Source organism: Saccopteryx bilineata, chromosome 3 (genome assembly GCF_036850765.1).
Source record: "Saccopteryx bilineata isolate mSacBil1 chromosome 3, mSacBil1_pri_phased_curated, whole genome shotgun sequence".
NCBI classification, from domain to species: Eukaryota; Metazoa; Chordata; class Mammalia; order Chiroptera; family Emballonuridae; genus Saccopteryx; species Saccopteryx bilineata.
The window spans coordinates 242745765-242771812 of NC_089492.1; the positions used below are offsets into that span (position 1 = coordinate 242745765).

Consider the following 26048-nt stretch of genomic DNA (forward strand, 5'->3'; position numbering starts at 1 on the left):
ACTGAACTCCCAGCTCTTCATTTTTATCTGCCCGGTGCCCGTTCCAGTGTTTATCCTAGGTACTCTTGTAAATGAGGAGTTTCATATTGTTGCCTGAAGACCTACATTGGCTCAAAGACATATATTGTCTGGCTGATGTGGAGACTTCGAGCTACATGACTGGTATTTGAGGTTGGGCATGCCCTCCCTGGTCCCCTGGGCTGCACTCACCCCTGTCTGGCCTCTGACCTGCCAGAGTCACACAGGTATAGTGCCCCTGCTGGGGCAGGGCAACTTGAATATCATCATTCAAGTTTGTAAGCCCTAATATAAACACTGGATGAACTCTTAAAAATGTGACTGCTTGTAATATCTGTCACAAATACAAGGGACACAAAAAACCACCATAGACTTCTACTTTCTTCTCCAGCCCCACTGGGGCAATGGACGCAAGGTTTGACTTTCCAACTTTTTCTCAGTCATTCACCATATACTTACTGAATACCTTTTAGGTCCTGGGAACTGGGAGAAAAAGACAGACACAGAGCCTACCTTAACTGAACGTACAAACCCTGTGACCATGGACAAGGACACTGCAATATTCTCTGGCACACCAGTACACTGAGAGTAGGTAAAACCAGGGATCTCAGCCTTTTGCACCGATGATCTTTCTCTGCTCTTATAATATCTGTGGGGGTAGCCTGAACAAGCAGTTACTCTGTGCTGCACTCTAACAATCAAAGGGTCAAAGAGGCTAAGTATATTCCCCAAAGTGACACAGGTAATAATAAATGATGGATCTTGAATTCCTGTCTCTTTTCATCAGTAAAGTCATTACAAGCAAAGAAGGGTTATCCCCATTTGTGGACTAAACTGTAAATTTTTTTCCTTGCAACATGCTACAGGTCTGATTAAAATACAGGTGAAAATGAGACCCAGGACTGACCACCACGTGGGTAACACAATTTAGAGTGGCTGAGGCGGCGGGAAAACCATGACGATGGGGTTGGTAAAACATGAGACTCGGGTTTCCAACAGAGTTCTCACTGGGCTCCAAGTGTCACCAGTGACACATCTGGAAACAGAAAAGAGAAACCAAGGAAGAGAACACAACCCCTGTCTGCCAGGAGATTTACAGAAGCATGGTTGTGGTTAAGGCGATGAGATTTCACCAGGCAGTGCTCGACCAGACACACCTGCATGGCCCAGGGAGATCGGCCTCCAGAGGGACCCTCTCTGATATTTCCTGGGAAGGCATGGCACACTCAGGGAGAGCATCACAGCCACCTGCCCAGGCAACCTGTGCGTTCAGCAAGCCTCCTCTCTGTGCCCAGACACTCAGAGGCCTAGAAAATACATCATCCTTGAGAAATCCAGCAGCCTGACCAATGCTGAGGACGTCCTTTCTCAATGTGAGCATTACTCGAGGATCCCTGGCCATCTCTTAATTTAAATCAGTAGTTCTTAACCCGGGGATTTCACCTTCTAGGAGAAAGCTGACAATGGCTAGAGACACTTGTGGTCTCCCTGATGGGGGCGGGGAGTCTAGAAGGGTATGCTCCTGGCACCCAGTGTGTAGATGCCAAGAAGGGTGCTAATCATTCTATAATGCTCCACAGGAGAACCCCATGACAAAGTTACCTGGCCCATAATGTCAAGAATGCCAAGGCTTAGAAACCTGGATTTCGACTGTCTAAAGTAAACTATGGACTGGTGACCGACTACATGCCTGGCCTACAAACACAAGGATGAACTAGATAAGTCCTTTTTCTCAAGGAGTTCAGAATCCAGGGGGAAAGAGAACCATGTAAAGAAACAATTGTCACTCAGTGTGACTGGAGTAGGGGGCTCTGAAGGACAGAGCTCTGGGTTCTGTTGCTGGCTTTGCCTTTCATGTATTAGCTATGTGACCTTGGTCAAGTCACTTAACCTTTCAACCTTCTCTGAAACTGTGAATGGAAATTACAACACTACTTCCACTCCTATGGCCACTCCTACTCTTCCTGCTACTATTACAACTTTTCCTACAACTCTACCACTACCACCGTTAATGCTACTGCTACTGCACAGGCAGAGTGCCAGACAGAGAGGAGGCACAAACAATGGGCACGGAGAGACACGGACAGCTTCTAGAATGTGCCCCTAAAGAGAGAAGATGTGCTTCTCCTTCCTCCATTGTCCAGCCTGCTGCCTGGAAAGAGGTTGTGGATGAAAGCCAGCTTGGCCCATGGAGACTAGGGCATCACATTAAGGATGGTTCAACACAGAAGCCACCTGGGTTCCTGGAAGATCCCATGGAAAGCATCAATCTCTGGACTACCATGTGAGAAAGACAGAAGCTATCTTATATAAGCCACAGATGATACTATAACCTAATAATACAGAAGTGTAAGAGTTGTTGGGCAGGCCAGTTAAGGGCATTACTAGCAGAGGAAATAGTATATGCAAAAATAGAAAGAGTTGAGAAAGAATGAAGTCGAAAGAGAATAAAGGGATCCATACTTTCGTGTGTGTGTGTGACAGAGACAGTGAGTGAGACAAAGAGAAGGATAGATATGGACAGACAGGAAGAGAAAGAGATGAGAAGCATCAAGTCATTGTGGCATCTTAGTTATTTGTTGATTGTTTCTCATATGTGCCTTGACGGTGGGGGGCGGTGGTTATAGCAGAACAAGTAATCCCTTGCTTCAGCCAGTGACCTTGGGCTCAAGCCAGCATCCTTTGGGCTTAAACCAGCAACCATGGGGTCATGTCTGTGATCCCATGCTCAAGCCAGCAACCTCGCACTCAAGCTGCTGAGCCTGCGCTCAAGCCAGATGAGCCCGTGTTCAAACCAGCAACTTCAGGGTTTCGAACCTGGGTCTTCTGCGTCCCAGTCTAATGCTGTATCCACTGTGCCACCACCTGGTCAGGTGGGACCCATGCTTTTTTATCCTCTCCATCGGGAGGGTGGAAGAGAGAGATGGGAGTGTCAGGGAGCACCTCGATCACAGAGGTCCCTATATGCCACACTAGGAAGTTAATACTTGAATCCTGTAGGCATGAGATGCTACTGAAGGGTTTCACACAGACAAGTATCAGATTCACACTTAAAGATAAGACTAGATGAAGCATTGGCTTGGTGGAAGGGAGCAGTGATGTTGTGAGGTATGGTGAAGTATGGTGAGGTGAGGTGAGGTGTGGTCTGGTGAGGTGTGGTGTGGTGTGGTGTGTGGTGTGGTGTGGTGAGGTTAGGTATGGTGAGGTGAGGTAAGGTGAGGTGTGGTGTGGTGTGGTGTGGTGAGGTGAGGTGAAGTGTGGTGTGGTGAGGTGAGGTGAGATATGGTAAAGTATGGTGAGGTGAGGTGAGGTGAGATGAGGTGAGGTGAGTTAGGGTAGAAGCTGGAGGAAAGTCAGCAGGATGAATGGAGCCAAGGAGCCCAGTTAAGGAGGGTACTGGATCCTGGGGACACTTACGAGTCACTGTCATACCTTTTGGCCATCATTCAGGCACTACTAATAGATATGAAAGGCATGATAGCAAAGTTTTTGGTTTGGATAACTTATGACAGCACCATAATAGGAAACACTGGAAGAAAAGCAAATATTTTTCAGAGAACATGAGTTGAGGCTAAGGTGCCTCTGGGCCAAGAAGTAGATATATGTAATGACAAGCTTGCTCTTCAGTCTGGGGCTCAGGAGAGGGGTGCAGGACAGACATTCAGACTGTGAGAGCATCGGTGGAGAGCAGGTGTTTAAATCATGGGAACACACGGCACTGTGTTCTGAGGTATATGACCAGCTGAGTTCAGGTCACCTCCAATAACAGACGGACAAGTCCACCATCTCCTTCCCATGTACACTGTGGGTCAGGACACACACAAACACATAGTCCACACATTGGAGAATAGGGACAGTCAGGCAAGTTTCAAAATAGAATGGTGTTGAAAAGACACAGAACCTTACTAGCAAAAATCCTCTTCTCAGACCACAGCCTGTTCCTGAAGGAACCCTGATCTGGCCCAACTTTAAGTTTGTATGCAGGGCCCATGAACATGTCTGACACCTGCAAAAGTCATTGTTCAAATGTGATATAAAATGCCTCACTGCCCTGAGTCTGCACCAAAAAGCCAAGAGACAACTCTCCTTTAACTGCCAACTTTCAGACTGGTTCACACAAAACTGTACCACAGACAACCTCAGCGTCAGCAAGGGCTTTCAAGGCCCCTGGAGCAATGCTGTGTTTTAAATAGAAGTGGGCATGGCCACTGCCGGGGAAGGTCTGCCCGGAGCTACCGGAGCTACCGTTATCACGGGGCAGAGGGCGCCAAGGAATTATATTTTCCCCAATTATGGCTAATTCTCTGCGAAATCATTCTTGGCTTTTCTAAAAATGAGACCAGGGGATCTTCTTGTGAGTGCAAGACTGAAGATCCCAGAGCCAGCAACTGTGGGCCTGGGGTTATTTCTGCCTTATTACTTCTTAAGGAGTGAGGAGGAGTCAGGAAGTGGGGTTTTGACTTAGGCACCATTTAGCCAAGTGGAGAGAAAAATCTCCCTTTGGCTCTGAAACAAGATCATGCAGCTATAAAATTTATTGGACACAACTCACTCAGGCAAGGGTGTTGGGTGAAAAGAATCAAAGAAAGAACTATGGGCTGAGTTCAGGGTGTAATGAATCTGCACCTGTTGTCACTCACTTATTACCCCAGGTCACCCAGGCAGCCTCGATTTAAACCAGACAGGCCTGTGGCCCAGCCTGGCCAACGTGGGCCCTTTTTACCTATAAACACAGAGTCAAAAACGTGTGCGAGTGTGTGCTCACTCTGCTGGAAATGACCTGGGGGGGGGGGGGGGAGAATGAGACATACTGACATGGGGAACCAGCAAGTCAACAAGCTCCAACAGCCTCAAACAGGCAAATTTCAACTCCCCACTATTTGCAATTTGAGGGTTATAGTTTCAAATCTATTTTGAGCAAATCCCTAGAATAAATAGTTTTCATAAAAGGAAAGCAATAGCACCAAATGAATTGAATGGATTGAAAAGACAGAAACTTACCTAAGGGAAACAGGAGCAGAAACGGTTGAATTATCAAGTAACATTCCACTTCTTGATCATCCCTATTTTTCCCATGGATTTTAAATCTTAAGTTTCTAAGCTAGTAAAAATAAACAAGTAATATCAATTATTTAAATAAATACCAGAAGGATTGAAATTAACATTAGGAGGGCCACCAGGGAATTTACTTCTCTAAAAGTCTACTGTAGGTCACCCACTCGGCTCGTCCCTTCTCTTTAACCTCGAGCACTCAGTGCAGCCACACAGTGACAGTGCAGCCACCCAGTGACAGTGCAGCCACACAGTGACAGTGCAGCCACACAGGTGACAGTGCAGCGTGTTCCGTTTCACGAGAGGAAGGACTTGTCCACTGCCTGGGATCAGGCGTGCGGTGGCCTGCCTTTAGCACACTGCCTGGGCACTGCTGACCAGAGAAGCACTCAGCTGCAGCCACAGGAAGGTACAGGGAGCAGAGGCTGAGATATTCACCAAGTTACAGAGAACCGCCGAGACATAAATGTAGGGGGTCCTCACCCCACTTTTCATATTCAACAACATTGCTAATGCTGCCAAGTGGTCCCGGCAGGACTCACCTGTAACAAAAAGTGCTGTCACAGAGTACAGAGGTGCGTGGGCCTCAGTGCAAACCCTAGCCACATGACGCTGGGGCAAGTTGCGTCACTACCTGAGCCTCGGTTATCTCATCTGCAAGATGGAGTAACAGCTTTTAAAGTTTAAATGAGATACTCCAGGTAAAGCATCCTGTACCATGTCCCATATGTTGTTATAACTCAATATATGTTCGTAATATGTTGACAGTACTTTGTAAGCGCAATAGAGCGGGGCAGATATCAGTTAACAAATCTCTCAAGCACCTTTCTGTCCTCTGTGTATTAATGCCATGCACATTAGCATAATCTGTACTGCAGTGTTTCCAACAGGCACACTGGACAAGGTGGTGGTGGAGCACTTGGGTTCCAAAGGCAGACAGATCTGGGTTTGCATTCTAGCACTCTCACTTATTAGCTTAAGTGACTTTGAGCAGATTATTTAATCATTATAGGGCTTAGTTTCCCTATCCATAAGGATGGGGGGTTATATGATAGAATAAAGTCTCACTAAAAGTCTGGTTGTATGTATGTTCCTTACCATCATTAATAAAGTCTTGGGCAATTATTAAGACTAGAAAATGTTATGTGGCCCCGGTAGAATCACCTGTAGGACACAGGAAATCATAAAATAACAGGCAGAACTGATAGTCAAGTTAGACAATACCTGGCACGTGGGCCACTACCCCCCCTATCCAAATACTTGGCAAACATCAATAGTTGATTGTTCTTTCTCACTTAGCTGAGACCAGCTTTCCAGTCATCCCCAGGTGACACTATGCTCCGACAGCAATTTCCAATCAAGAAGAACTGACATGACAGCTAATTAATCTATCTGCTGTTGCCAATTTGGTCCCACCATCCCAAGTGAGATACGAGAAGCGAAGGCCATCGATTTTAAGTGGCTTTCCAAGGGTCCCACATCCAGAATTGACCATCCTAACTCTTTAAGCAACGTGACTACCATCTCTTGCTCTGCCGCTTGGAGTTTCCAAAGCTTCCTTAAGGCGATGGTGAAAGGACATCCTCCTCGGCTTCCTCCTCAGGGCTGCACTTACCAAATGGCTTGCAACTAATCTGGGCAAGCCCCCTTCTGTGTCAGCTGAAGAAGAAGGGAGGAAAAATGCAGTATCTCATTTAAATGCTTTGATGGAAGACGTGGAGATTCACAGAGATTCCTGGCCATGGGCGGTTCTCAGAACCCTGAGCCACTCTCCTACCCCAGGGAACCTGAACTGAAACTTAAGCTACAGCACTGTGAGTCACTCCCAACTGAGGACGGGAATGCAGAGTGACTGCCCTCACCTTGGCCCTCTCCTGTCTCACTCGCCCATGAGTAAAGCAACAGCTATGCCACCAACAGATCAGCAGTGGCACGAGGCCATCTATTTCTTTCTGGCAGGCAGAGTCCCGACATCCGCTGGTTCCAACTGGATTTTGGTGGGGAGGGGAGCAAAGAAGGCCCCCAGCTGCTGTTACCAGACAAGGAGGCGCCTCCTCTTCACCTCCATCCTGGGCGTCCTCCATGGACCTGAACTCCCAGCTGTCTTGTGGCTAGAGACTCTGCTTGCCTGACTCATAGTATGAATGTGCCCTCCCTCCAAGGGGAGAATAAAAAACATTTTTTATTCATATCTGTGATTGGGAGAGGAGGGTGGGGTCAAAAGTCAGATTTATTATCTTTTTTGCAGGTGGTACCAGCTGTTGCAAGATTTTTACTTGTCTCAATTCCACAATATGCCTGGCATCCCAAAACGGTTTTGCAACTGCTGGTGAAATAATGATATCTACAACAAAATAATAATTATGGTAATAATAACCAATCCTGTATAAGCATTGCCTGACCTGGCTTATTGAACTACAAGCAACTTGTACCCCTTGTTTCAATGTTAACTGTATCCAAAGCAACTTGATTTGCCATTATCATCCCTATCCATCCATCCAACAAATATTTATTGGAACCAGCTGTGTTCTAGACACTGCTCTAGGCACTGGAGAGCAAGTTTATGGTGCTTAGATTATACCTGGGCAAGTCAGACAATAAGTAAGTAAACCATATACTTCCAGAGAGTAGAAAGTGCTATGGAGACAGAAACTCTCACACGAAATGGGGTCTGAGAATGTCTCTCTGAGGAGGTAGCTCCTGAGTTGAGACTGGCTGGATGAGGAATTATGAATATCCTATCATGTTTTTGGCACTAAAGTATACTATGCTGTTACAGACAGTAGTCAGCAACTTTGCTCATCCTTCTTGATTCTTCCCAATCTAATTTATCCCCTCTTCTCCTCCTCTGCCTCCTCTTCCATCCTGGGTACCCTAATGACAGGCCCTCTGGGCCCCTCTAGGCCATTCAGCTCTGGCAACCCCTCTGCCCTGCCCGTCTCCTGCTGGGTAAGGGGAGGAACCAGGTCCCCAGCAGGGCCATCCCTCCAGGATTAGTTGGGAGAAGAAATGGAAACTGCTGATTAAGGCAGAGGAACTGCTCAGAGTCAGTGGTTCTAAAAGTTCAAATAGGGTGTGGGGTCACGGTGTTAAACAATCCCCCTTGGAAGAGACAACAGCTCTCTGGGCGGCCCAGGGTGGAGGGGACTGACACCAAGAAAAGCACTACTAGCAGCACCTGGAAGAACAGTCCTCAGCGCGTGCCATTATGTTTTTGTATTTGAAATGTATTCAACTTCGCTGGTTAAATAGGTAAGAATTGCTAATACTCTTAAAATTATGCCTTGGTATTATATAAAATAAACACCTAAGACCAATTGCACTATTTTGCTCACTACTGCTACAGGAGAAGGAGCCTGCTGGTTTTCTGGAAAATGAGAAGAGGCGGAGGAGAAGAATTCCAGTCAGAGGGAACAGTCAATTCAAAGAACCCGAGGCAGAAAAGAACCTGGCCTGTCAAGGAAGCCTAAGCAAGTGGGTGTGGCTGGAGAACAGTGCAGCAGGAGAAGTGACCGGGTGGGGTGGGAGACCTCCGGAGAGGCCAGAATCACGACCACGGGGAAAACTCCAACACGCAGCTGCAGCGGAGCGCTCACACACATGGAGGGACAGCTCGGTGTACACAGCGAGCCACTGGGCAAGTGGCTCATTTCCCACCTCAACACAAAGCCCATTCCCACCTCTCTTCTACTCAGGATGTTCCCCTGCCTTCACACAGGCCCCGGGTTTCAGGGAAGAGGAGCGATGTACCAGGTGAGCAGGCTGGAGTGCACCCCCAAAGACAATTTTCCAAGGTTAAGGGAAAAAAAAGTATAGAAACGTGAGAGAAATCTCCAAAGCACATGAAAGCAGGCACGCGCGGGCATGCACACACACACACACCCCCACACACACACACACACCCTGTGAAATCTATGATAACTGATAGTTCTGTGCCAGCATAATAATTGTGCCATTTTAATCAAATTTAACTATCTCGTCTAAAGAATCCATTTCTCAGGCATTTTAGTCACATTATATCAACATAAGCTTTTACTTACCATTGATTGAGAGCCTAATATATGCTAGAAGTTATGCTGCATGCTTTAATATGATACTGCTTTTATTCCTCGCAAAAATACTGTAAGTAATATCAATCTCATTTTATGGGTGGAGACACTAAAAACATGGAGATCTTAAGGTTATATGATTGGAAAGTGAAAGACCTTAAATTTGAATCCAGATCTCTTTTAGTTCTAAAACCCATATTTTCCCCATTACAGCAGAGCCTTTCTCAATCTCTGACCCATTCACGACTGAAATTCACAACCAATTCTGCCAATTCTTCAAAGCCTAACTCTTTCACAACTGGCTTACTGTGAAGCCCTCCCTGACCACTCCAGCCTACACTGATCATGCCTTCCTTTGACCTTGGATCCTTCCTTTGACCTTGGATATCACGGAATAGTGCCTACCATTCATTAATTCACAGAACCGTCAGGTAAATGAACACTTACTACATGGCGGGTATTGTTCCGTGTGTGACTATACAATAGCAAAAAGAAAGGCCCCACCCTCGGGGAGCTGAGAGTACAGAGGAGATCAGAACAAACAGCTGTCAAGAGCAAGGGTGCTGACTGCTCCTAAGAGGGAAGGGGTGGGATAACGCAGCTGGAGAGGCAGGTCCAGATCAGGAAGGGTCAGAAATGCCACGCTGAGGGGCTCAGCTTTTCCCTCAAGGAACTGGGGGTCACTGCAAGGGTTTCACAAGGCAGAAACAGAACCATATCTGCAGTTTTAAGAGGATCCTCTCTGAGAAACATGATCTGGGAAGCAGATAGGCTGTGGGAAGAAAGACCGGTATGAAGGCTGTTGCAATGTATCAGGTGAGTGACAGTGAATGCCAGGAATCTGTGGGATAGGGGATTATTTCTTTCCATCAGATATGTTGATCTTCACACTGTCAAAGGAAGCCGACACGTTGGAGGGTGTCTGCATCGGCCCTAAACTCCCACATTCTCAAGCCTGTTACAAGGAGCCAAATAAAAAATTCGGACACGACTGAATCACCTAAAAGAGGTTTCTGTCCCTCTGCTGCCTCAGTCCTTTGCCACACAGTTCCCAGTGATGACACCCTGGTATTCTGAGCAGTGACAAAGGCTTTCATGGGGACCTTTAGTCAGTGTTGGACTGAGAAAAACCAACATGCCAGTACAGCCCATTAAAGGAAGCCCCGGTGGCAGGCCCCACTGGTGGGGTTTCCTGACCTGTGAACAGATTCCCTCATTACAATAATCCTGTGGGGACAAAAATGACTGAGAAACAGGCTTCTGTGCTCAGAAAGCTGCACAGTGCAACAGAAAGACAACTATGGCTTCAAACACTCCTGCCACAGGTTTACTGTGTGACTTTGGGTAAAATACTGAACATCTCTGAGCTTTATTTGCATCAAATGTGAAACTGGGAAACAACCATTGCTTTTCAGGGATGGTGCAAAAATTAAAGGAAAAAATATTAATTTATGAGTCAAGGCACTCAAATAACAGTCGCTTTTCTCTTACTGACTTTCCTTTCATTTACCTAGTCGCAGGCGTCCCCAAACTATGGCCCGCAGGCCGCAATGCGGCCCCAAGGCCATTTATCCAGCCCCTACTGCACTTCTGGAAGGGGCACCTCTTTCATTGGTGGTCAGTGAGAGTACCACTGTATTTGGCAGCCCTCCAATGGTCTGAGGGACAGTGAACTGGCCCCCTGTGTCAAAAGTTTGGAGACCCCTGAAGTGCTTATGTATGAATGACCAGACTCAAGGCCTTATTCAGAAACAATCTATCTTAAATAAAAACAGTAACACTGTGGAAACACTTGCCACACCCATTGTAATAAGGCAAAACTATGTAGAAATACAATCTCCATCTGCTCCTTGAGCAACTAGAATCCCTCCAATCTATTAAAGACTATTGAATCTATAGCTATTATCAACAAGACGGATAATAGCAAATGTTGGAGAGGCTGTGGAGAAAAAGGAACCCTCATTCACTGTTGGTGGGACTGTAAAGTAGTACAACCATTATGGAGGAAAGTATGGTGGTTCCTCAAAAAACTGCAAATAGAACTACCTTATGACCCAGCAATCCCTCTACTGGGTATATACCCCAAAACCTCAGAAACATTGATACGTAAAGACACATGTAGCCCCATGTTCATTGCAGCACTGTTCACAGTGGCCAAGACATGGAAACAACCAAAAAGCCCTTCAATAGAAGACTGGATAAAGAAGATGTGGCACATATACACTATGGAATACTACTCAGCCATAAGAAATGATGACATCAGATCATTTACAACAAAATGGTGGGATCTTGATAACACTATACGGAGTGAAATAAGTAAATCAGAAAAAAAACAAGAACTACATGATTCCATACATTGGTGGAACATAAAAACGAGACTAAGAGACATGGACAAGAGTGTGGTGGTTACCAGGGGTGGGGGGAGGGAGGACATGGGAGGGAGGGAGGGAGAGAGTTAGGAGGAGGGGGAGGGGCACAGAGAACTAGATAGAGGGTGGCGAAGGACAATCTGACTTTGGGCAAGGGGTATGCAACATAATTTAATGACAAAATAACCTAGACATGTTTTCTTTGAATATATGTACCCTGATTTATTAATATCATCCCATTACCATTAATAAAAATTTATTTAAAAAAAACAACCTATTGAATCTAGAAGATTGCCAACCTAATGATCACGAGAATCACACAAAAGCTGATAAAATTATAGGGTTTCAACCCAGATGGACTGAATCACAATTCCTAGAGTGTTACCCAAAGATTTTTACTTAAATTTATTTTTAATTTTTTTAGATTAAAAGTCTCTTCAGGAGATTCTTGCCATCATGACTTACTTTCTAAGCCTGGGTTGGGACCCAATAATCTAATCTCTCTGTCTACTCAGATAGTGATTAAGTCAGATCAATTTCACAGCAAAATTTAAAAACCAAGTACTCATTAGATATCACAGACAGTAATAAAGGGTGAAATCTCAACATCATCTTTGCAAATCCAGACTAATGATAAAAATAAACTTCATCCCAAATCCTTCATGTTCTAATCATGGCAAAGTGTTTTTAAAAAACACCTGTGGCCCTGGACAGTTGGCTCAGTCGTAGAGTATAAGCCCTGTGTGTGGATGTCCCAGGTTCGATTCCTGGTCAGGGCACTAGAATAAGCAACCATCTGTTTCTCCACCCCTCCTCCACTCCTCTCTCTCTCTCTCTCTCTTTCTCTCTCTCTTTCTTCTCCACCAGTAGCCAGATTGATTTGAGAGCACTGGCCCTGGGCACTGAGGATGGCTCTGTGGAGCCTCTGCCTCAGGAGCTAAAAGGAGCTCAGTTGTGAGCATGGGCCTTAGAAGGGCAGAGCACCAGCCACAGACGGGGGTTGCTGGGTGGATTCTGGTAGGGGTGCATGCAGGAGTCTGTCTCTCTATCTCCCCTCCTCTCACTTGGAAAAGAAGAAAAAGGGGGGGGGGGACCATGTTGTAGTGACCAACAGTGAAAGATACAGCGAAGTTTTGACCTCAGCCAAGTAAGACTATTCAGAGGTCAAAGCAGGTCTGTGCAGTCTGCAATACTCCTCCGAGTCTTCAGATAGTGCTTGGCCCTTATGTTGCCATGATAATATATACCAAGTACATTTGCAACTTGATACAAAACATGTGTCTTCTTTCCTTGTCAGCCCAAATGAAGGTCAAGAAAGGGAAGGAAAGATGATAGAAACACAGAAAAATAAATATAAAGACAGGGAGGGAGGGAAGGAGAGAAGAGACAAAAAGAAGATAGAAAATAGGAAGGGAGGACTATCCCCATATTGGAGGAAATAAGGTACGAAATAAAAGAAAGCTAAGGCACAAAAAGTAGTACCTTTAGGAAGCCCAAACTTTCAGATTCCAAGCTGTTTTTCTTCCCCCAAATATTACTCTGTTAAATGTCAAACATATTCAAAATTAGAAAGAATCATTTAGTGAACCCTCATGAACCTGTCACCCACCTCCAGATCATTTCAACTCATGGCCCTCTTGTTTCATCTATTACCTCACCCCGATTCTTCCTAAACAAATTTCAGACTTTGTGTGACTATTTTTCTGTGACTATTTCAGCATGCAACTCTAAAATGTGAGAGCTTTTATAAATTAGCTGCTGTATGATGATCATAATTATGAATAATACCTTCATATCACCAAATGTCCATTCTGTGTTCCTATTTCCCCTAATGTTTTACTTTCTTCTCCTAACACAGGGGTAGTCAACCTTTTTATACCTACCACCCACTTTTGTATCTCTGTTGTTAGTAGTAAAATTTTCTAACCTCCCACCAGTTCCACAGTAATGGTGATTTATAAAGTAGGGAAGTAACTTTACTTTATAAAATTTTTAAAGCAGAGTTACAGCAAGTTAAAGCATATAATAATAATTACTTACCAAGTACTTTATTTCGGATTTTTGCTATGTTTGGCAGAATAAATCTTTATAAAACAACTTACTATAGTTAAATCTATCTTTTTATTTATACTCTGGTTGCTCTGCTACCGCCCACCATGAAAGCTGGAACACCCACTAGTGGGCGGTAGGGACCAGGTTGACTACCACTGTCCTAACGGTTGTTTTCTGAATGAAGGTTCAAGTAAGGGCCATATCTCACAAGTGCTCCATATGTTTCCTAGGTCTCTTTTTATCCTCCATCTCTCTTTCCCCCTTGCAATTTTGTTGCAGTTGTTGAAGAAACTAGGTCATCTAACTGGCTTTTTTTTTTCTAGAGCTTATTTTTTTTTTTTTTTGTCACAAAGAGATTTCCCTGTTCTAAGAAAAGACTTGGGAAGCTTTGTTAAAAAAGAAAGTTCATGATGTCTGGACAGTTTTTCAACAACAGACCTCCTCATCAGGCTTGCGGAAAGCAAATCACAAACATGCTCTAGAACAGTCATTGGTACAAATACCCCAGAAAACAATATACTTATGCCCAAAGTTTCTTTGTGGTCAGAAATGCGGGTGGGGGGCAGCTCTTGTAAATTTACGCTTCTTTGTGACTACTGGGATCACCCACTTCTCTTAGCTGCATTAAAGAACAAAAAATAAATTAAAAGATAATCAAAAGACCTTTCTGGACTTCAGAGATCACAGACATACAATATTTTGATCCTTTCGGGGCAGATGAGTCATAAACATACGGAGAGCACTGCCCTCCCTGCATAGCCACCGTGCGTGAGCACTTGGCAAAACACACTCAGGGAAGTCCTGACCCAGCAAGCTTGAAAAATAATTTGACAAATTCAGTGAACTCCAAATGCCCTGTACTCATTCAGTCCCTCCTGTTCAAAGGTGCTGGATTCAGAAAATGGATGAGGTTTCCTCACTCCTCTCATCACACTGGCAGAAAACATTGTCAAAGACCGATAACCAGAGGCCAGCCCCAGCCTCTGCCCTGGAGTGTTACTACTGGGCAGGAAGTAGAGGCCTTTTTCACAGCGGCCCACACAAGTACACACCCACTGTGAGAAAAATGACTTCAAGAAGCAGGCTTTGTCCAAAGGTCAGTTTCTTTTGATGTTATCACCTCTGTCTGGCCCACCCTCACAAATCCTCATTATTCCCACTGGACAGAAGTCTGGCCACTCAAAATTAGCATCAGGAGATATTTTCTGATATTCGCAGCATTTGGTGTCAAGATGTTCACAGGGGGCAAAAACTATGCATGTAAGATATTCGTTCATGTTCAATCCTGGGGCGAGGTACAATTCTGCCTTGTGAAGGGCCCAAAGCTGTTTCTTATCATACATTTATATTTCAGAAGTCCGTGAGGAGTTAACTAGCAAACAAGCCTAACTGCTTTCCTGTGGAGTGCGGTCACAGAAGGAAGACTGAGAAATTACTACGCATTATCCCACTTCAAATTAAACTGCAGAAGATTCTGTACTAATGTACTTAACAAATAGGAAAACCAACTGATCAGCAGCTTAGCAACATTTATTGTGGAGTTCTTTATTATTTATTACTCAGTCTGCACAGTTGGTTTTGAAAATGTTATGTACTCACAGGCATGTTGAAAAAAAAAGGTCTATTTAGCATATATTTTGCATTTGTGATTTTCTAAGCCCACGTGAAGAATTCATCTTTACCGACGGCAGCCACTCCCAGGCTAACCTCCCTATTGTACTTAACTCTGCTCAGAACCTCAGAAAGGAGGGATCCACCAGGTTTCCCTTCCCTCCCAGAGCCCTCCAGGACTGAGCCCCGCAGGTTGAGCTCCCTTCCCCACTTAGAAGTCAACTCTCTCAAGGCCACAGCGTCCCCCTTCAACAGCTTTCCAAGGGACACCGATGTTCTCAGAGTATTTTCAGCACCAGTTTTCTGGTTTCCGGGTGACTGTCCTAGGATACGAAAAGAGCATGTCCAAGTTCTACTCTTTGTACTACATTTAAACAGTATGGCTTCTTGACCCGCCCACAGGGAGGAGGTTAGTCAGGACAAGAGTTACCAGGTCATCTACATCTAGACTGATGTAATTAGTATGATAATTACCAGATTTTTATATGGATCCAAGACACATAGACTTAACCTGAGTCACAGTCAGGGCTGTAAACAGCCTATTATCTGGCATGATTAGAAGACAGGTACACTTATTAACAGAATTACCCAGTTTCTAATAATACTGCTTTTGTCAAGCTCTTCAATAGCTTCTTAACTGGCTTTCTAGTTACCTCTAGCTTCACTTTCTCCAATCCACTTTCATAATACTGCCAAAGGGTTGACTGAGAGATCAATATAATTATATAATTTCCAACTTACAGACCTTTGATGGCTTCTTGTCACTTAACACTATTAAAAAAATACTATAACAAAATAACCTTGATATGCACTGAGGGACCTTTATAATCTGGTTGTCTCTCTTCCTAACCTTCTCTATACCATTATTATCCTAAAGCCTATTTTCCAGCCACACCAAACATCATAACATTCCCTTTATTACAGCATGTTAGGCCTCTGTAAGCTTTCAAAACTTTCTACATAATGTTACTTGCAAAATATCCAGCCCACTACCTGCTTTCGTAAATCAAGTGCGGTTAGAACACTGTCATGCCCATCTATTTACATATTGTCTTGGACGGCTTTTTTCCTCCAATGATTAAGTTCAATAGTTGGATATCCTATAGAGGCAAAGCTGAGAATATTTGCTATCTGGCCCTTCACAGAAGAAGTTTGCTAATCCCTGATCTAGAATTTTGGCCTCTCATTTACCCCCCGCCCCAGCTCTTTCCTTGGGAAACATCTATGCATCGTCAGGAGATATATGCTAAATACGCATATCCATCTCTTTGGAAATGAGGACACCTTACCAGTTTTGAAGAATATTCTATAATTATATTTCATTTCCCCATCCTGCCTTAGCTTGTTTAGAGTGGCCATGTGCCCAGCTCCAAGTGTCAGTCTTGATGGACTAAGCCACTGCTGTCCAACAGAACTCTCTATCTGCAACTACACAATAAGGTAGCCACTTGCCACACAAAGCAAATTAAAATGTGGAGTGCTTGAAATGTGGCCACTGCGACTGAGGAATTAAATTTTTAATTTTATTTAATTTCAATAGATTTAAATTCAAATAGCCATTTATAATTCAACAATAAAAAGACAAATAACCCAATTTAAAAAATTGGAAAATGATCTGAATAGACATTAGCCTGAAGAAAATATATCAATACAAATAGCTAGTAAGCACACAAAGAGATACTCAACATCAGCAGTCATCATGTAAATGCAAACCCACAATGAGATAATACTTCACATCCAAGGGGAAGGCTAAATCTGCAAAAGGAAAATACAAGTGTGGCAACAAGGTGGAGAAACCGGAACTTTTACACCTTCCCACCAGGATGTAGAAAATGCTGCAGCTGCTTCGGAAATAATGTGGTATTTCCTCAAAGGGTTAAACAGAGTTACCATAGAATCTAGTCATTCTACCCCTAGGAATATGCCTAATGGAATGGAAAAAGAAATGAAAATATGTTTATACAAAGACCTGTATAAAAATGTTCATAGCAGCATTACTGATCATAACTAAAATGTGGAAACAACCCAAATGTCCATCAACAAATAAATGTATAAACAAAATGTGGTACATACATGCTGCAAACTATTATTAAGTCATAAGAAGGAACACATTTTTAAAAAGTAATGTTATATGCTACAACCTAGGTAAACCTTTTAAAAATTACGCTAATTAAAGGAGCCAGAAACAAAGTGTCATATATTGTACGACTCCATTCACATGAAATGTTCAGAACAGACAAATCCACAGAGACAGGCAGTAGGTTAGTGTTACCGGGACGGTAAGCAGGGAATGGAGGCTGACTACTGGGTTTCTTCTGGGAGTGATAAAAACGTTCTGGAATTAGAAAGTGGGGATGGCTGCATAATCCAGTGAGTATATTACAAACAATTAAAATGTCTTTTTAAAGTGTTAAATATTATGATATGTGAATTATGTCTCAATAAAAAACTTTTAAGTAAGTATATGCGGCTATCATATTAGATTACGTACATCTAAGCCAACCACAACTATTTGTTCCCCACTCTCCCTGCCTCCCTTGTAGCAAGAAATGGCCATGCAATTTGATTCCAGCCAATGAGACCTCACCAGAGTCCAGTAGGAGGCATCATAGGAGACCTTTCTTTTCACTCTTCTAATTAAAAAAAGAAGAAGAAGAAAAGAAATTCTACTTTCTCTAATTCTTCTCCATCTTTCAGCATTAAAAGGTGGATATTATATCTAGAGCTACTACAACTATCTTGCAATCATAAAGTAACATGATGCAAAAGTCTACATAATTAAAGATATGGTGGCTTTGACATGGTCAAACCCATCTTTGTCCTTTTTTTGAAACTGATTTTAGAGAGAAACATCCATTTGTTGTTCCAATTATTCATGCCATCATTGGTTAATTCTTGCATGGGCCCTGACCGGTGATTGAACCTACAACCTCCGATATGCCAACCAACTGAGTAACCCGGCCAGGACGACTCTGTACTTTTACTCTGAAGTGAGTAGGAAATCAGGCCTGTTGTTGAAGCCACTGTAAAATATATACTGTTAAATGAGTTAATAATATAATATACATTTGACTGTATACATAATATACAGTCAAAACAGTTGCTGGCACGTGGTAAGTACTACGTGTTAAGTTTTATTACAGTCATTATAACTCAGTATTTCTCAACTTTTTTTTCACCATCAACCCCACTAAAAAGGCTTTTTAGACATTCTCGTCCTTATCCTCGCCCCCATGGAATGTGAATACTTGTATATCTGTTAACATTGTTAGGCAGAGATAAGTTTTTAAAGGCTACAAACCACTGGAATATTTAAGATTCTTTCATCTTCTAAGAACCAGTCCCCTCCACTCCCTTATAAATGTATTCCTGATACAGGCTTCTTCCTTACTGCAACCAGTGGATTTAAATAAGAGGTTCCTAGTATTGTCACTGAGGCTGAACACATTCCTATCAATTCATTCTCCTTTTCCATGCAACCGACTTAAATAAGAGCTGTCAGGATCGTATAGATTCTACCCTGTTGGTCACAACAGATTCCCCTGGGACTGGATACTTGTCTAAAGCCGAGGCCATTATAACATACCATTTCCATGGGTATAGTCGATTTGGTAAGGGATGTGGACCTGACCCATATGAAAATGATAAAAAATTCTTCCCCAGAAATTTGAAGCTTGAGAAAAGAGAAAGCACAGGTCAGCTGCTCTCCGTTGTGATTCTGAGAAGTCCCGATAGCCATGCAGGGGAACCTTGGCGACAAGACTGAAGGCAGAATTTATGAATAAGAGACAAGACAACACTGGTGATGTGGAGATGAATGAACCACAACCCTGGACCTAAAGGAGTCACAGTCTAGTAGAAGAAGCAATTGTAACACAGTGTGATAAGTGCTGGGAATAGCCAAGGCTACAGGAAAGGCTGCTCAGAGGACAGGGAGCTCAGAGCAGAAGCACCTGAAGAGCGAGCAGAGGCTTCCTGGCCGCTAGAAAGAAACCCATGTGCAGGAAACGACACACGCGTAACTAGTCTGCCCACAGTCAAGCCAGCTCTGCAGCGGCTGCTCGTTCACATACCTTAACAACCCAGGCAGCACAATATTCAGCAAGAATAATAATTTGAAGAGCAGTACTAACATATTTATTAATATTACTAATAGATGTCTTTATTTTTCTGATGGTAGGAAATCTGTAATACAGAAAAACATAATGAAGGAAAAAAATCAACCGTTATCTCACAACACAATTACACCTGTTTTACATAGAGAAACAACTTTACTGACTGACGTATACTGCTCACATTTTACTCTAGCTCCAAGCATCCCTTTCTAAGTCTGGCAGCAACACTGGAATAGTTTCTGTTTTGAGCCTCCTCCCTCCCCCAAGCCTTTTCATGTAGGTATTATCCCTGCTCCGAAGGCGTGGTGAATTTAAAAGAGCTGAGAATCGCTCCGTTAGCAAGTAGAGCAGATGTGATTCTGTCCCAGACTTTCTGACTCCAGCACAGCCCCTGCCACCACCTGACTCCTCCACAAATATCTGACCACAAGAACCAACCAATCAGAAAGAATGCCCAAATGTCCCAGCCGTCTTCCAGTTGCCTCTCTAGAGCTGTCTCCACCCTGCTTTCTGACCCAGGATGCTGACTGGTGTGGGGTACACCAAAAGGCTCTCCACCCTCTGGCCTTGATCTGGCTCTGGCCAATGGGGGACACGGAGGGATACGAGCAGGCAAGAGGAAAGCGTGGCCTGGCTGTTGTTCTCTACCAACAGTCACAGTGGTAAGCCACTCCGTACAACAATCGCCCTAACACCTGCTAACATACATACCCTGCCTTGTCCTTAAGGGCCTGAGGTGGTACCAGCTTCACTTCTGGGAGCCCAGGGGGCTTGCACTATTCCTGCGGTCTTCCCTACACTTGCCCACTCCTCTCCAATTACCCTATCTGAGTTTGCCACCTGTTTCCGGCAGGGGCCATCTGCCAGAGTGACAAAAAAGAACAGACCCAGGTGCTCCAGTGGGTACTGGATGAACACGCTGGAACCCTCTCCTACCTTCTCACTCTCCTCATAATGGCAGTTTCCAGAGCAGGAAGATGGAGAGCCGCTAACATTATCTGGAAACGGAAGTTAAAGTACTTGCCATCCGTTCCTCCGAATCTTGCCTTGGTCAATATTCCGAAATGGGCACAAGATGTTTCCGGGTAACAAGAAATTGGATAAATCAGTATTTGTGGTGAAGATCGGGGACTTTAAAAAGCCTTTTGCCAAGATGGAGTAGTTATGCCAGGTCACTATTAATCTTTCCTTTCTACCACCCACCCTCAGTCCTCTGCCTGGGCCTTCAAAAGCTGAATTTCCTGCCCCAACATATTAGATCAAATTAATTTTAGCCCAAGGAAGAGATGAGCTATGAAGCCTAAGTTCCATTTTCCCTTCATTATGGAGAGTAAGTGCCAAATCAGTCATGTTAGAAGAAAAAGAAAAAAAAAATCAAACACATTTTCCCATTTCCCAAAGGATTTTTGTAAAGGATCAAGGAATTTCTGGAGAGAAAAATATGACAGGAAAGCGACCCATCAAAGCACTTAAACTAACCTTCGCCCATAACTATCTCAAAACCTAAAAGTAAAAATCTTTGCAAAGGAAAGTACCCAAGTATAAAAGAAAACCTTCCTACATTTTTTCCCAAATAGGCTGTTTGCTAGATACTAATAAAATGACAAATTCCAATTTGTCTTTAAAAGTTAAAGAAGGGGCCTGGCTGGTTGGCTCAGCGGTAGAGCGTCGGCCTGGCATGCGGGGGACCCGGGTTCGATTCCCGGCCAGGGCACACAGGAGAAGCGCCCATCTGCTTCTCCACCCCCCCCCTCCTTCCTCTCTGTCTCTCTTTCCCTCCCGCAGCCAAGGCTCCATTGGAGCAAAGATGTCCCGGGCGCTGGGGATGGCTCCTTGGCTTCTGCCCCAGGCGCTAGAGTGGCTCTGGTCGTGGCAGAGCGACGCCCCGGAGGGGCAGAGCATTGCCCCCTGGTGGGCAGGGTGTCGCCCCTGGTGGGCGTGCTGGGTGGATCCCGGTCGGGCACATGCGGGAGTCTGTCTGACTGTCTCTCCCCGTTTCCAGCTTCAGAAAAATACCAAAAAAAAAAAAAAAAAGTTAAAGAAGGTGAGAAAGTGCTTGTTTGTGCTGTTTACTCAATAAGGAATTAATGATGAAGTTGATAACTAAGAGCTTTAAGTCACCTTTAAAGCCTGGTTTCTTCTTGATTTGCTAAATAAATAATGCTTGGCTTTGCCTCCCTATTTTGTTCATTCTCCTCCTCTTCCCCCTTTAACACACACAAATAATCAGTGGTTTAGGCCGGCTGACTCCACCTCCTAAAGCCACTCTGACTCCGTTCCGTTCTGAGAATACCCAATGTCACTATAGAGTGCATGTCCTCTTAACATCTCAGTCGGACTAGAGCAGGGTTTCTCTGCCTCATCACTATTGACACGTGGGACTGGATACTTCTCTGTGCGGTCTGTCCTGTGCAGTGTAGGATGCTTCACGGCATCTCCACGGCCCTCAGGATGCCCGCAGCCTGCTCCCTCCTCATAATGAAAAATGTCTCTAGACTTGACAGTGTCCCCTGAAAAGCAAACCTGCCCCAAGTTGAAAACCACTAACCTAGAGCATAGCTTCATATTGGATATACCCGCATGGACTCCGGGGCCCTTTAGAATTCATCCATCTTACCACGGACAGAGTGGCCTTGTAAATGCACCTCTGACCACGTTCTTGCTCACTTAAACCATCTCCCACCTCCCATTTTCATCCAACTAAAATCCAAAATTAGCCCAAAAATGCAAAATGGCCCATGATTGGGCCCTGCATGCTTCTCTGACCGTAGCCAAGCGCCTCTAGTCCCCTACAAGCTCTTCAGGGGGATAGAATCATGTCAGCTCTCTGAGCCCCCGGTCATTTCATATCTCCAGGGCTTTCCCTCACTGCGATTCCCTTCCACACTGACTGTCCCCTTCCTTCATTTCTCCACTCAGAGAAATTCCAAAACCCTCTTCAGTGAGGGTTACAGACTCAAGTGCACCCAAGGGCGAGGGTGCTATCACCGATGAGGACAGGAAACTGCCAAGCACATGCCCACAGCAAAAGCAGCCCCGATTCTCAGTACACTGTTCCAGGCAGGAGAATGAGCCCACTATTGCCAAATCTGGGAAGCTAGAGGACTGGATTTTTATGTTTGCTATCTGAATGGTTTTTCTTTAAATGTATATAAACATAGAGCCAGCTGAAGCAATACATGTCTAAAAGCAAAACCTGTGAACTGCCACTTGCTATTTATGCTCACAGGTCTCTAGGCATTTAGCACAGTACCCTAAGAGTGTTTACATTTCTGCCTTCCCTACAAGTGTCACAGAGTCTCAAGGTCGGGTCCCTATGTCATTCGTTGGTCCTTTCACTTATTTATTTATTTTATTCACATATTATTTTTCTTCTTTCTCTTATGTACCGAACCATTCCTCCATCCAATTTACCCAGAAATAGAATTAAATCCCTATAGAAGCACTTTGTTCAAGATACAAAAAAAAAAAAACCAGACTCCATCCCTGCCCTCAAAGTGCCCCTATTCCAGTGAAGAGAGACACAGGCCAACAGTTATAATACACACACTCATGAGAATATGATAAATGAATAATGTACTCAAAGCACAGCACACAGGACAGCAGAAAAAGCACTTAAATCTCCCTGGGGGATTTGAGCTGGCTTCAGAAGAGATTTGAGCTAAGGGTAGAAATCTGCCAACTTGATAAGTGAGGGAGAGTATTCCAGGTCATAGGAACAATCTGTGCAAAAGCAGGGAGGTAGGAGGAAAGATGCCACATTCGAGAAACCGCAATAATGCATTTTATTAGAAACAGAAAATGAAAAGAGGTGAGATTTTACAGTATACCATCCTCAAATATGCAGTGTTTAGCACAGTTCCTCCCACATAGAAGATACTTAAAAAGAGTTTGTTTAATTAATCAATTGAAAACTGGGCAGGAAGGACTGCAGACCAATCATGGCTTAACAATAAATAGTTCCTTCAGTGTGAGAGCTATACTGAGGGAATACATAAGGGAGCTGACTGAAGAATGGTTACATGAACTAATACAATAATTAAATAGCTGTTTTAATAACAACAGTAATAACTAACATATACGGAGTGTCTATTATATGCCAAATACTCAGCTAAGGGTTTCACAGGCATTACTGCATTTAATGCACGTTATGATCTTATAGTGTATAATACACTAACTATTATTATTCCCATTTTATAGATTAAAGGTAGGCTCAGAGAAATGAGCTGGGGCTCAGACCCAGAAATATTTGAATCCAAAATTCAATCTCTTAACCATAATTGTTACATTTTTTTTGGAGGAAAAAATCTTTGAGGGCTTCTTGTAAAGCTTGTTGGTTGTGTATGAACCCAGAGCATCAGTGCACCGAGAAATAAGCTTGCTCTCTGGGAGGTGTCTAAAAGTCGTCTTTCCAAAATAAAAGCTATCCTCTGCAGTAAGCAGAAAACCAACCTCTAAGGGAGGGTTACCACACAGAGAACAGTTGCCAGTGGCTCTCCATTAAAATAACAACAACACATCCTTGAAAATACCATGGAGTTGTGAGGCAGGCAGAATGTCCCCCCCTGGAGCCAGCCCAGGCCAACCTGTGTACTGGAGACAGCTGGGCAAAGGCTGCCAGAGGAAGCAGATGAACCTACGGGAAGGCCATCCAAAAACGGGACCCAGAGACAGCAGGCAACAGGCTCTCCCGTCAGGAGGGAGCAATTTTGTTTACTTTCAGGCACGTGGACTCTCTTACATGGCCGTATTGGTACTGATATTTAAATGTCTTCAATGTGAACATGTAACATTTACAATTTGTATGGAGCTTCTCTGTGATTCAGTTCATGGCATGGGTGAAGCAAATGTATCCAAAATAAAGAAGAATTAAAAATCTGCATGGGAAAATGCATTTTCAAATACCTCTATGAGTACTTGGCAAGCACCATTTTATATCAAGATGATACTGTAATTATTAACTTTATCAGTTCACTAGAAAAGGTTGGCTATAAGCAATTCTAGGTAATTCTAGTTGATGACTTCTACTTCTTATTGGTTTATTTATGCCACCGAATTGTTCATTTTCATTTTTTTCCAACTCTATTGAGAAAGAGTTGACAAATATAATTGTATTATATTTAAAGTGTACAGCATGAAAATTTGTTATACATAGATATTGTGAAATGATTAACAAGATCATACACTTGTCATTCAATCTCCAATAATACAGATGAACAATTTATTATTTTGTACTGATGGGAAGTACATGTTCTGGTTCAAGTTGCCACTCTGACCTTTGCTTCCCAGTGATTTGGACGAATGATGAGTTTTCTCCAAGTCTTAGTTTCATCAACTGTAAAAATGGGTGTAATCGCGGAGACTGGCCATACTGTTCCAAAGCTGGCTGACTGACCGAACTAAGGTTATAACAAAAAAGGAAGAGAACGAGGAACACTGGAAAATGTTTAAAAAGTACTAACTGTCAGTTTGTCAGGAAAGCGGTTATCAAGAATGAAGCCACGTTTCAGCCTGGATCTCAGAGAGGAGACAGTCCTCCCCGAGCTGGACCAGGCAGGACAGAAGCAAGTCACTAGGGAATGTGAATCTAGGACCTGCTGGTAGGAGACAGCTGTAGAAAGCTGTGTAACCATGTCCAGTGGCTAGTTATATTTAGGAGAAAACTGCTGGAAATACAGATTTGGAAGTCACTGGCCCATAAATTAAATCAATAAAACCAAGCCATGTACAACGAGTTGTCCCAGAAACAATATTTCAGCAGAAGTTGCAAACCAGTGCCAGGACCACATCTGGAACACAGACTTGTTTTGTTTGCCCCCAACCACCATCCCCCCCCCCACCAGAGTTCTAAAAAAAACTTTCAGCCAACATATAAAAGTTTTAAGATTGTGCTTATTTTTTAAAATCTGGATTTCTAACTTGTCTTGAAAAATCAGAAGCCTCTGTCCCAGCAGGCCAGCCTTCCTCTCCTGCTGACACGCTCAGTGGAAGCGTGATTCGGGAAGCCCTCGGAGACCAGGCTCACGCTCACGGTTTGCCGTGCTGCCCCACGGACACAGTGTCTGTGGCTGCAGTTTGCGCAGCCTGTGCCTGCCACCTGCCATCTTCTGGAATCCTTCAGGGATGTGAGTCTGCAGCTCCTGTTGTACCGTCCCCGGCAGAATGGGAAAAGCAGAGAACTATTTAAGTTCCAAAGCCTCTGAAATCTCACATAAAGAGACTCTACAAGAAGAATCTCTGAATAAAACCCAGAAAGGAGTGTCAGAAAGGTGCAAGCGTCTGTAGTATCATCAAAGCCAAGGGAATAAGGTGGTCATAGATTCATCTTTGATTACTCTTTGCCTGATACCTCCCTTCCCTCACATCGGCAAGTGTCTTCAACATTAACTTCAAAATATACCCCAATCTAAACACTTCTCATCATCTTTAAGACTGTGGTCCAAACTGCCATCATTCCTTATCTGGATTACTGCAATGGTCTCTTATCTTCTACTCTTATGTCCCAACAATCCCTTCTCCACACTGCATGAGAAACTGCTCATTCAAATGTATATCCCATCATGTCACTCTTCTGCCAAAATTATCCAGGATCCTCCCACTACATTTAGAAAAAAATCCAAACTCTGGAACACACCCTATGGGGTCCTACACGGGTGGCCCTTTTCTACCCTTCTCGGCCACGTCTCCAGCAACCAGCTTCTTGCTTATGATGTTTGGTCACACTGGTCTCTTCGTTATCCCTCAAGCAGGTCAAGTATACATACCTGCTAGAGGGCCCTTGA

At 43.9% G+C, this 26048-nt stretch overlaps 1 protein-coding gene across 9 annotated transcripts in view; it reads right to left on the reverse strand.

The window, feature by feature from the left end:
* FGGY (FGGY carbohydrate kinase domain containing) overlaps positions 1–26048 on the reverse strand; it is a 456511-nt gene that overhangs the window by 303478 nt on the left and 126985 nt on the right. The gene's annotated exons all lie outside the window — the stretch shown is intronic.